Source organism: Engystomops pustulosus, chromosome 5 (assembly GCF_040894005.1).
Source record: "Engystomops pustulosus chromosome 5, aEngPut4.maternal, whole genome shotgun sequence".
NCBI classification, from domain to species: domain Eukaryota; kingdom Metazoa; phylum Chordata; class Amphibia; order Anura; family Leptodactylidae; genus Engystomops; species Engystomops pustulosus.
Window position 1 is genome coordinate 96686847 of NC_092415.1, and position 13509 is coordinate 96700355.

Consider the following 13509-nt stretch of genomic DNA (forward strand, 5'->3'; position numbering starts at 1 on the left):
ATTTTATCAAATATATGGAATTGATATGAAAACAAACCTTCATATTTTCACCTGCCATTCAATGATGCCACCAACCTTCCTTCTGTGCCACTTCCCACTGTGAATGAGAAATAACCAAGGTAACTGATAAAACATGGAATCAAATAGATGAAGCTGCTGTCAACATTTTAGCTACAAATATTTTAAAAAATGCTTTTGAAAAGTGAACACTGCTCTAAAAATGTCAATAATTTACCTTTTATTATTTATTGAACTCTAGTTTAATCTTCTGCTTTGGAAAACATATTTGGCTTACAATAAAGAAAAGTTTTGAAATAAAAGTACCTATATACCAAACTTATAATGAACTTATGACATATAATTGAAATTATTGAATATTCTTGTGAAAAATAAACACTTAAACCTTTTTATATTCCAATGGGGAATAACGTCCAATCAGTAAATGTGTTATTTAGTTATAACAACCTTCATTTAGTATTGAGAAAGGACATTAACTGCTTCTGATCTTTCACTAGCAAAATAGATTTCATTTGATCTTGAAAACTAGAGAAGGAGTTTCTACATGTGGATGCCAAAGGTTGAACATTGTAAAAGAATACTTGTCTGGTGTGGTTAACCAACCGATGACAGTAGAAAAGGAATTCCAAGGCAGTCTGCTCATACAATGGACCATGGAAACCACATATATGTGTCTGAGCCTATAGAATAAATGAGTGCAGAAGGCCTTATCGTGTACATTATATTGTAGATATAATAATTGAGAAATTATTGCCACAGTGAGTTAAATTTGAATGGCGGGCAACTGACTAACAAACAAATATTGGCCAAGTGCATTCCTAAAGGGTTTAGAAAAATATATACAGTATATCCGACTATTTGGCTATAAAAACAAAATAAAAACCTTAGACTTACATTCTCCGGCACTCCATCTGTCTCACTCCGCCTCCTATCAGTGCCATCCATCTGTTTGTTTGCAGAGGCAGGCGCTTCCATCCAACTCCTTCCAGTTGGTGGATACAGCATTGAATCTTTCACTGCATCCAGCGTGTGGCAGTGCATGAGTGCGCGTGGTTGCTTCTGTATACAAGAACTGAGGGGCAATGGCTCTGTATAAGGGGAGATGCAGAGAAGGTAAGCATATTCTCCCAATGGAGGATAAATGTATTTCTTTCAACAGGGACAACCCCTTTAATAAGTTTTTTTCTTCATTTTTGTAAAACAGGTGTAGGAAAGGTTTTGAACTTGAAACAACAAGATTTGAGGATGGTTCTGCAAGTAGCATTAAAGATTATAGATTGCAGTGAATGATGTGAGGAAGAGGTGATTACAGAATATGTCGAACATTAAATTTTGTGCATAATTATTGAATATTCCTAACACCCTGCAGATGCCCCACCTAACTGCTGTGCTTTTGTTAAAGCTTCTATCCTTCTCATATCACTATTAGAGATGAGCGAACATGCTCGTCCGAGCTTGATGCTCGGTCGAGCATTAGGGTACTCGAAACTGCTCGTTACTCGGACGAATACTTCGCCCGCTCGAGAAAATGGCAGCTCCCGCCGTTTTGCTTTTTGGCGGCCAGAAACAGAGCCAATCACAAGCCAGGAGACTCTGCACTCCACCCAGCATGACGTGGTACCCTTACACGTCGATAGCAGTGGTTGGCTGGCCAGATCAGGTGACCCTGGGATAGACTAGCCGCTGGCCGCGCTGCTCGGATCATTCTGTCTCTGGATGCCGCTAGGGAGAGAGCTGCTGCTGGTCAGGGAAAGCGTTAGGGTGTTCTATTAGCTTACTGTTAGGCAGGAGTGATTCTCAAAGAACCCAACAGCCCTTCTTAGGGCTACAATAACGTTCTACTTTTTTTATTTTAATTTGCATCTTTTACCATTTTGTGAGGAATTAGCAGGGGGACTTGCTACCGTTGTGTTTAGCTCTTAGTGGCACACATATCCATAGCAAAGACCGAAGTGGCAAAATTCAGTAGGGGTTGGATTTCTATTAGGCAATAACTCAGTGTCATCTCATCTGGCATAGTAGTGTGCTTCCTTTGATACTTGGCTAGAAAATAGCCATAGCAATAGGATAGGATTGTTTGGTTTTAAAAACTCAAAAAAAAACAAAAAACACAAAAAAAAAAAAAACACAAAAAAAAACACCAAAAAAAACAAAAAGAAGTAAAAAAAAAAAAAAAGTTATAACTCTCATTTTAAAAATGTTTAACCCGAGGGCTAGGGGTAGAGGACGAGGGCGGGGACGTGGGCGTCCAACTACTGCAGGGGTCAGAGGCCGTGGTCCTGGGCGGGGTGAGACACCACCTGCTGATGAGGGAGCAGGGGAACGCCGCAGAGCTACACTCCCTAGGTTCATGTCTGAAGTTACTGGGACTCGTGGTAGAGCACTGTTGAGGCCAGAACAGTGCGAACAGGTGATGTCGTGGATTGCTGACAATGCTTCGAGCAATTTGTCCACCACCAGTCAGTCTTCCACGCAGTCCACCCATGTCACCGAAATCCCCACTCCTCCAGCTCCTGCACCTCAGCCTCCTCCCCCCCAGTCTGCCCCCTCCCAGGAAAATTTGGCATTTGAACCGGCATACTCTGAGGAACTGTTTTCTGGACCCTTCCCACAGTCACAAACCACTTGTCCGGTTGCTGCTGAGCAATTTTCCGATGCCCAGGTTTTCCACCAGTCACAGTCTGTGGGTGATGATGACCTTCTTGACGTAGTGGAAGTGTGTAAAGAGGTGTCCGACGATGAGGAGACACGGTTGTCAGACAGTGGGGAAGTTGTTGTCAGGGCAGGAAGTCCGAGGGGGGAGCAGACTGAGGGATCGGAGGATGATGAGGTGACAGACCCAAGCTGGGTTGAGAGGCCGGGTGAACACAGTGCTTCTGAGACGGAGGAGAGTCCTCGACCTGAACAGGTTGGAAGAGGCAGTGGTGGGGCCAGACGGAGAGGCAGGGCCAGAGCTGGTGCATCAGCGCCACTGTCAACTAGTGAAGCTCCCGTGGTGAGGGCTCTTGCGGCGAGGGCTAGATCTTCAGAAGTGTGGAGGTTCTTTAAGGAAACACCGGATGACCGACGGACTGTGGTGTGCAACATTTGCCAAACCAGGCTCAGCAGGGGTTCCACCACTACTAGCTTAACTACCACCAGTATGCGCAGGCATATGAATGCTAAGCACCCCACTCAGTGGCAACAAGCCCGTTCACCTCCGGCCGTGCACACCACTGCTCCTTCCCCTGTGTCAGCTGCTAGTCAGCCCCCTGCCCAGGACCCTGGCACAAAAACCCCATCGTCGCCTCCACGATCCTCCACAGCATCCACCAGCGTTCAGCTCTCCATACCCCAGACGCTGGAGCGGAAACGCAAATATAGTGCAACCCACCCGCACGCCCAAGCCCTTAATGTGCACATCTCCAGATTGCTTAGCCTGGAGATGCTGCCCTATAGGCTAGTAGAGACCGAGGCCTTTCGCAACCTCATGGCGGCGGCCGCCCCTCGGTATTCGGTCCCCAGCCGCCACTACTTTTCCCGATGTGCCGTCCCAGCCCTGCACCAGCACGTGTCAGACAACATCATCCGTGCCCTGACCAACGCCGTTTCTGACAAGGTCCACCTGACCACGGACACGTGGACGAGTGCTGCCGGGCAGGGCCACTATATATCGCTGACGGCACATTGGGTTAACTTGGTGGAGGCTGGGACCGAGTCTGACCCTGGGGCTGCTCATATACTGCCGACGCCGAGGATTGCGGGGCCTACCTCGGTCCAGGTGTTTCAGGCCTACTATGCCTCCTCCTCCTCCCACCCCTCCTCCACCTCCTCCTCCGAACTACCATCCGTGGGCACGGCGCCATCAGTCGGTAGCTCTAGGCACAGCAGCAGTGCCGTCGCTAAGCGACAGCAGGCGGTGCTCAAACTGCTGAGCCTAGGCGACAAAAGGCACACCGCCCAAGAGCTATTACAGGGCATCACGGCGCAGACTGATCTGTGGCTGGCACCGCTGAACCTCAAGCCGGGAATGGTTGTGTGTGACAACGGCCGTAACCTGGTGGCGGCTCTGCAACTCGGCAGACTGACACATGTGCCATGCCTGGCCCATGTGTTAAATCTGATAGTGCAGCGTTTCCTCAAGACATACCCCAATCTGTCTGATTTGCTCACGAAGGTGCGCCGCATCTGTGCGCATTTCAGGAAGTCCAGCCCAGATGCTGCCACTCTCAGGGCAGCGCAGCGCCGCCTCCAACTGCCCGCTCACCGACTGTTGTGCGACGTGCCCACGAGGTGGAATTCAACACTGACCATGTTATCCAGAGTTTACCAGCAGCGCAGAGCGATTGTAGACTGCCAGATGTCAACTTCCACCAGAACTGGTAGTCAGGTCAGTCAGCTTCCTCAAGTCTACAATGAGGAGTGGACGTGGATGTCTGATATCTGTCAGGTGCTGAGTAACTTTGAGGAGTCAACACAGATGGTCAGTGGCGATGCCGCCATCATCAGCCTCACCATCCCGCTGCTTGGCCTGTTGAAAAACTCTCTGGTCAGCATGAAGTCGGAAGCTTTGCGCTCGTCACAAGAGACGGGGGAAGAATATTCCCTTGTTGATAGCCAAAGCACCCTGAGGTCTGTTTCTCAGCGCATATCGGAGGAGGTGGAGGTGGAGGAGGATGAGGAGGAAGAGGAGGAGAATGTTGGCGAGACACAAGAGGGGACCATTGTTGAGTCCTTCACTGTTCAGCGTGTATGGGCAGAAGAAGAGGAGTTGGAGGAGTTGGAGGAGGAGGAAATGGACAGTCAGGCCAGTGAGGGGAGTGAATTCTTACGCGTTGGTACTCTGGCGCATATGGCAGATTTCATGCTAGGCTGCCTATCCCGTGACCCTCGCGTTCAAAGAATTTATTCCAGCACCGATTACTGGGTGTTCACTCTCCTGGACCCACGGTACAAGCAAAATCTTCCCACTCTCATCCCTGGAGAGGAAAGGAGTGTGAGAATGCATGAATACCAGCAGGCCCTGGTGCACAAGCTGAAACAGTATTTCCCTTCTGACAGCGCTAGCGGCAGAGTGCGTAGTTCTGCGGGACAAGTAGCGAGGGAGAGTAGGCGAGCAGGCAGCTTGTCCAGCACTGGCAAGGGTACGCTTTACAAGGCTTTTGCCAGCTTTATGTCACCCCAGCAAGACACTGTCACCTGTCCCCAGTCTCGGCAGAGTAGGGCTGATCTTTACAGAAAGATGGTGAGGGAGTACGTAGCTGACCATACCATCGTCCTAAATGATCACACAGCTCCCTACAACTACTGGGTTTCAAAGCTGGACATGTGGCACGAACTGGCGCTGTACGCCTTGGAGGTTCTTGCCTGCCCTGCCGCTAGCGTCTTGTCCGAGCGGGTTTTCAGTGCAGCTGGTGGCATCATCACCGATAAGCGTACACGCCTGTCGACTGACAGCGCTGACAGGCTGACGCTTATTAAAATGAATAAAGGCTGGATTTCTCAGAATTTCCAATCTCCACCAGGTGAAGGAAGCTCAACCTGAATAATTGATCCACTCCTCCTCCTCCTCCTCATTTTCCTCCTTCTCCTCCTCTTTGTACAGTAAAGCAGAGGAAAATGGCTATTTTTTGACAGGGCCCACTGGCTCTTGCTATAGTACTTCATGCATTTAATTTTTCTGGAGGGCCACCTACCCGGTCCTCTGTTTGAAACAATTTTTGTGAGTGCCACATACAGGCACTCAATCTATTCCATTTTTCTGGAGGGCCACCTACCCGGTCCTCTGTTTTAAAAATTTTTTGGGACTGCCACATACAGGCACTCAATCTATTCCATTTTACTGGAGGGCCACCTACCTGCTCCTCTGGTTTGAAACATTTTTGGGACTGCCACATACAGGCACTCAATCTATTCCATTTTACTGCAGGGCCACCTACCTGCTCCTCTGGTTTGAACAATTTTTGGGACTGCCACATACAGGCACTCAATCTATTCCATTTTACTGCAGGGCCACCTACCTGCTCCTCTGGTTTGAACAATTTTTGGGACTGCCACATACAGGCACTCAATCTATTCCATTTTACTGGAGGGCCACCTACCTGCTCCTCTGGTTTGAAACATTTTTGGGACTGCCACATACAGGCACTCAATCTATTCCATTTTACTGCAGGGCCACCTACCTGCTCCTCTGGTTTGAACAATTTTTGGGACTGCCACATACAGGCACTCAATCTATTCCATTTTACTGCAGGGCCACCTACCTGCTCCTCTGGTTTGAACAATTTTTGGGACTGCCACATACAGGCACTCAATCTATTCCATTTTACTGCAGGGCCACCTACCTGCTCCTCTGGTTTGAACAATTTTTGGGACTGCCACATACAGGCACTCAATCTATTCCATTTTACTGGAGGGCCACCTACCTGCTCCTCTGGTTTGAAACATTTTTGGGACTGCCACATACAGGCACTCAATCTATTCCATTTTACTGCAGGGCCACCTACCTGCTCCTCTGGTTTGAACAATTTTTGGGACTGCCACATACAGGCACTCAATCTATTCCATTTTACTGCAGGGCCACCTACCTGCTCCTCTGGTTTGAACAATTTTTGGGACTGCCACATACAGGCACTCAATCTATTCCATTTTACTGGAGGGCCACCTACCTGCTCCTCTGGTTTGAAACATTTTTGGGACTGCCACATACAGGCACTCAATCTATTCCATTTTACTGCAGGGCCACCTACCTGCTCCTCTGGTTTGAACAATTTTTGGGACTGCCACATACAGGCACTCAATCTATTCCATTTTACTGCAGGGCCACCTACCTGCTCCTCTGGTTTGAACAATTTTTGGGACTGCCACATACAGGCACTCAATCTATTCCATTTTACTGGAGGGCCACCTACCTGCTCCTCTGGTTTGAAACATTTTTGGGACTGCCACATACAGGCACTCAATCTATCCCATTTTACTGGAGGGCCACCTACCTGCTCCTCTGGTTTGAAAAATGTTTGGGACTGCCACATACAGGCACTATCCAAATTAAATTGTCTCCATAGCAGCCTCCACACGTTGTCTCCATTGCTACCTCCAAAAGTCGTCCATATAGCTGCCTCCATACATCGTCCCTTTATCAAACGAGGTGTGTCAGGCAGAAATTTGGGTTGTTTTCATGGATTCCACATCAAAGTTGTTAACTTTGTCGCCACCCTGCTGTGTTATCCACAAAATATACTGGCAAACTTTTACCATTTAGGGATATTATTTCAGCGCTTCTTGCGCATCTGTTTACATTCCCCTCACCCGGCATATCCTAAACTTATAAGAACGCTACTACACTTGATCTTATACAAAAGGTTCTTAGAAGTGCTGTTTGGGGAGTAGCCTAGAGACAGGGGCTTGGATTGGCGAAAGCTCGCCTGGCAGCGGAACGCCAGCTCCATGCGCATCATGCGCTTCTTGCGCATCTGTTTACATTCCCCTCACCCGCCATATCCCAAACTTATAAGAACGCTACTACACTTAACTTGGTGCAGGCTGGGACCGAGTCTGACCCTGGGGCTGGTCATATACTGCCGACGCAGAGAATTGCGGGGCCTACCTCGGTCCAGGTCTCAAAGGCCTACTATACCTCCTCCCACCCCTCCTCCACCTCCTCCTCCTCCGAATTACCATCCGTGGGCATGGCGCCATCAGTCGGTAGCTCTAGGCACAGCAGCAGTGCCGTCGCTAAGCGACAGCAGGCGGTGCTGAAACTGCTGAGCCTAGGCGATAAAAGGCACACCGCCCAAGAGCTATTACAGGGCATTCCACATCAAAGTTGTTAACTTTGTCGCCACCCTGCTGTGTAATCCCCAAAATATACTTGCAAACTTTTACCATTTAGGGATATTATTTCAGCGCTTCTTGCGCATCTGTTTACATTCCCCTCACCCGCCATATCCTAAACTTATAAGAACGCTACTACACTTGATCTTATACAAAAGGTTCTTAGAAGTGCTGTTTGGGGAGTAGCCTATAGACAGGGGCTTGGATTGGCGAAAGCTCGCCTGGCAGCGGAGCGCCAGCTCCATGCCAAGATCCAACTAACATAGTTTTAACTGCAGCACCTTTAATCTACTACTAGTTCACTGCCTCCATACATGGTCCCCTTATCAAACGAGCTGTGTCAGGCAGAATTTTGGGTTGTTTTCATGGCTTCCATGTTAACTTTGTCGCCACCCTGCTGTGTAATCCACAAAATATACTGGCAAACTTTTATCATGTACCGATATTATTTGAGCGCTTCCTGCTCACCTCCTTTGGTTCCTCTCTGCCACCCATTGGTTTGAAGCCTGAGTCCATTTAGGGTATGTCGCCATGCCACTCTCTAGCCTGCCGCTGCTGCCGCTGCCTCTGCATGCCGTCCCCTATAGTGTCAGGGTCAATTATTGGATGTTTTAGATGCTATCTAGCTTCATTCTGTCACTCTGTCATGGCCATGCTGTTGGCCATAATTTTGGCATAATGGTGCGATTATGCAGCCTCAGAGGCATCCATGCATGCTGCCCCTGCTGTTTCCTGTCCATTTCCGTGGTGTTTCCATCCTTTTCTGAGGTTCCCAGGTGTTTGGCCAAGCTTCCCTGTGCAGAGCCTTGGTCCCCTTGAAAAATGCTCGAGTCTCCCATTGACTTCAATGGGGTTCGTTATTCGAGACGAGCACTCGAGCATCGGGAAAAGTTCGTCTCGAATAACGAGTACCCGAGCATTTTAGTGTTCGCTCATCTCTAATCACTATTCATTTATTTTGGTATTCATTATTGTTTGGTATTCATTATCAAGCTGCATTAACAATATTAAATTAGATTTTTTTAGATATTCACAAGGGGACTTTACTTTTACTTTTTGGGAGAAGAGTTCTTTAATTAAAGAGAAAGAAAAAAAGTACCCAACGCCTCTGACTCCACCTCCCGTCGCTGCTGCCGTTAATGGTGCAGAGAGCTGTAAACTCTCTGCATCCTTAGTGTTTACCCACTTCATCTGTTTGTTGAGGCTGGCAGGCGCAATGTGATGATGTCATCCCGTCTGATGGCACCACTCCACACAGAGAGAAGGAAGATGAGAGCTGCCAGGGAACAAAGGTGAGTATGTGTTTTTGTTCTGTTACAATTTCAACAAGCAGATGAGGAAGTGGGGGGGTCCCCAAGATAAGGGCCCACTGGATGAGCGGCCACAATTTGGAGGTGGGGGCGAGGGTAGCATAATATGAGGGGAACATGAGGGGTCACAAGGTGAGTAGGAGATGAGATGCTACAATTGCCACAATACTGGGGTCAGGGGTTTGAGGGTGTCCACAAATGAGGGGGCTACAATTTGAAGGGGGTATACAGTGGCACATTATGAGCTTGGGGATGAGATGGGAGGGACAACAATGTGAGGAGGAGATGAAAGGAAGCAATATGAAGGCCCACAATATGAGGAGGAGATGGGGGCCCACAATATAAGGGAGAGATAACAGGGTCCACAAGATGAGGGGGTGATGAGGGGGGCCCACAGTATGATGGGGAGATGATGGAGGGCCACAAGATGAGGAGTAGAGGAGAGGCGGAAATATGAAGGGGAAATGATGGGCCCACAATATCAGGGGGAGAGAATGGGCCCACAATATGAGGGGGAGAATATGAGGGGCACAAAAATGAGGAGGATGAAAGGGACCACAATATGAGGGAAGATGACGGGACCACAAGATAAAGAGGAGAGAGGGGCCACAATATGAGCCACAAGATGATGGAAAGATGAGGGGGTCATTATATGAGGGGAGGGAGCACAAAATGGGCAGGAAATGGGAAGCCATAAATGTGATGATAGGTGAGGGAGGCCACAATTAAGCGGGAGATTAGAGGCCACAATATGAGGTACACAAAAGGACACACTATGAGGGTTTGAGGGGCCACAATATGATGGGGGAGATGATGGGGCCAGAATGTGGGGAGGGGATGAGAGGCAACAATACGAGAGGGTGATGAGAGGCCACAATATGAAGGGCACAAGAGAGGTCACACCATAAGGGGTTGAGGGGCCACAATATGAGTGGAAGATGAGGGGCCACAATATAAAGGGCCACAAACTAAGGAGGAGATGAGGGGCCACTTTATTAGGGGGAGCTTTAATGAGAGGTCCTGTGTTGCCGTGTTCCTTCTACTGAGTTCCTGTTCCCATCACCCTGGACCTCCAATTACTGACCCCAGATTGGATTTGACATTGCATCTCTGCCGCCTGCCCTGACCTTGTGCCTGGACCTGACCACGAGAATGTCTTCCAATAGGTACATCGACCTCGGCTGCCAACGTGGGCTAGTCGCACCTGTGGAACAACCTGGTGGTACCCTGCCACAGCAAGACCCTGCCACAGAGCTTTACGGTGGGCTCTGGTGAAGACCGGTCCCAGGTGTCGGCTAGTACCATCTCCCGCGGTGGTCCAGAGGATCCACTCATCCTGAATCCTGACATTGAGTCTCTGGGATTTTGCAACTTTTTATCTAAAAGTGGAATGAAAGTCACAATAAAGTAGCAAACTCTTCTGCAACCCCCTTCTCAAGTTTTTCTTATGCCTGTTCAGGACTGGCATTTATTTGTGACTTTTTTAACCATGATTTGCGACAAAATTGTGACTTTTTCATAGGTCAACATCTGGATCTTAAAGTAAAATCAGACACAACACTGAAAAATTCTTGCACGGCTAACTTTGCTAGGTGAGTGGAAAAGTCACAGATTTATGCGAAAACTTACAAATGTCTCAAAAAATTTTGCAAAAATAAGAGAAAAAAAAATCCTAAGATAAATGACCCCCTATGCGTTTGAATTGCATTTTAAAACATTGCAAACACAACAGGAAAATGCAACTTAAAATACATGTTCATTTTTACCATCATTAATACTGATGGTAAGTTTTGTGATTGTGCATTTAGTCCATTAAAACGCATTGTGTGAATGTGCCCAAAAACTGTACAACTAATATTTCTGCAGCATTAGGTAGACCCCCAGAATCACTGGTGGGCCCTAGACCCCGCAATCCGACCCTGACAAGGACAATAGGTTTTTCTGCATCATCAGTCATCTTTAATCTTTCTGACATGTGCTTTTATATCTCCTCCAGAAAGCAGTCTTCAACTTCAAGAGGGATCCCCTTATTGATCTTAAGATTAGGAATTGTAAATCAAATGCAAAATTTGGAACAAAGGATACAAAATGCATTATTCTAAGATATTTATAGAAATCCTGCCTAGGAATCCTAAATTTAGTTATTATTTCAGAGAATGCTCTTAAATGACCGCTACAGAAGGGTAGAATCCAACTGGTGGCCTGCTTATTCGGGGAGAAGCCGGCATAGTGGCTTTTCCATCTCCCAGTGAAGCATGGGAGCTAGAAGCTCCTGTGCTCTGCTACTCTCGATCTATCACACAGGTTGCCTATGCGTGGCTCTTGTGATGATGGATGTGGTGCAGGCGATGAGCGATGATACATCCGCTTGCGCCGGAATAAAGGCTTATGGGGTAAGGATGGAAAAGATACAGGCAGACATCTGATGTCATTAGACTTCCCCTGCATTTCATCTCCTGCAGAGAAGAAGATGGCAAGGGAAGACAGTGCAGAGGAGCATAAGGTTTTTTTTTTTTTTTAACAGCTTGTGATACTGGGAGTACAGCAGTACAGCACTTGCAACTGGGGGAAAAGCACTTAATACTATGGGAGACAGCACTTGATACTGAAAATGGTAGACCTTTATTAGGGCAGTATGGCAGTCCCAGGGACCCATGGGCACCCAAACTGCAGACATTCTCCACACTTGCATTGCACCACATTCTGAACATAAAGGGGTATTCCAGTGCAGTATGTGCCACATTTATTACAGTGACTCGGCAGAATTGTGTTGCACACTGTGGGGGTCATTTACTAAGGGCCCGATTCGCGTTTTCCTGACGTGTTACCCGAAAATTTCCGATTTGCTCCGATTTCCCCGGGATTTTGGCGCACGCGATCTGATTACCAGTAGCGCAGAGCGATTGTAGACTGCCAGGTGTCAACTTCCACCAGAACTGGTAGTCAGGTCAGTCAGCTTCCTCAAGTCTACAATGAGAAGTGGACGTGGATGTCTGATATCTGTCAGGTGCTGAGTAACTTTGAGGAGTCAACACAGATGGTCAGTGGCGATGCCGCCATCATCAGCCTCACCATCCCGCTGCTTGGCCTGTTGAAAAACTCTCTGGTCAGCATGAAGTCAGAAGCTTTGCGCTCATCACAAGAGACGGGGGAAGAAGATTCCCTTGTTGATAGCCAAAGCACCCTCAGGTCTGTTTCTCAGCGCATATCAGAGGAGGGGGAGGAGGATAAGGAGGAAGAGGAGGAGAATGTTGGCGAGACAGAAGAGGGGAGCATTGCTCAGTCTTGCACTGTTCAGCGTGTATGGGCAGAAGAAAAGGAGTTGGAGGAGTTAGAGGAGGAGGAAATGGACAGTCAGGCCAATGAGGGGAGTGAATTCTTGCGAGTTGGGACTCTGGCGCATATGGCAGATTTCATGCTAGGCTGCCTATCCCGTGACCCTCGCTTTCAAAGAATTTATTCCAGAACCGATTACTGGGTATTCACTCTCCTGTCAAAAATAGCGAAATTTGGCAAAAATGTTACTGTCACTATGTATATCAGAGATCTCAGCAGTACGAAATATTTTGACAGTTAAAAAGGTATAAATTTAATAAATTCCTCTAAAAGGTACCTAAAGTACCAAAAACTCACACATACATACAATAATGATACAAATAGCGCACCAAACAATAGCACCCTTGTGCAAAATCAACGAGAAAACACATATATATAAATCTGGACTGACCTCAGAAGAAGGCTGGAGATTGACAAGTTGAAGAGAACACAACCTGAGGGGGTCTGGGCTGTAAGAAAGCCCCTCTTGTCTCCACACTTACCTCCTCTTAGTGTAGCCAGTTATGATAAGGGTCATGGCGGGAGAGAGTCCATCCTCTGTTTTTTCATGGACTCATGGGGGAGGTGTGAGATGTGATCTATATTCACCCTACACCCCAAAAGACTCCCGCCCTGACAAGGGCAGTCCCAAAATTCTGTCCCTTGTCATCAGTAATACACAGAAACACACCTCCCTGACGCGTTTCCACCATCAGGCTTCATCAGAGGGAGAGTACATGAATAAATGGCCCTATGTAAAACAAAGGTGTGGAGACACTAATTTTAGTATTTAGATGCAGTGCCGCCGAACAAACTGCCTAAAAGAAAGCGTCGCAACACTCACCATAGGGGTCCGTGGTTTGTTCCAGAAGAGGTATCGGGTGGGGAGGGAGTGCCCTCTCTCACCGACAGTGCCTCATGTTCACACAGAGTGGCTTGGCGTGTGACGCCTTTCCAATGTGTGAGCTCGATTTTAAAAGTGACCGGCCCCGCCCCCCGTGACGTCTCCGTTCACGGTGGACTCTTCCGATAGGTCCCCCAGTGTGCTCGTCAC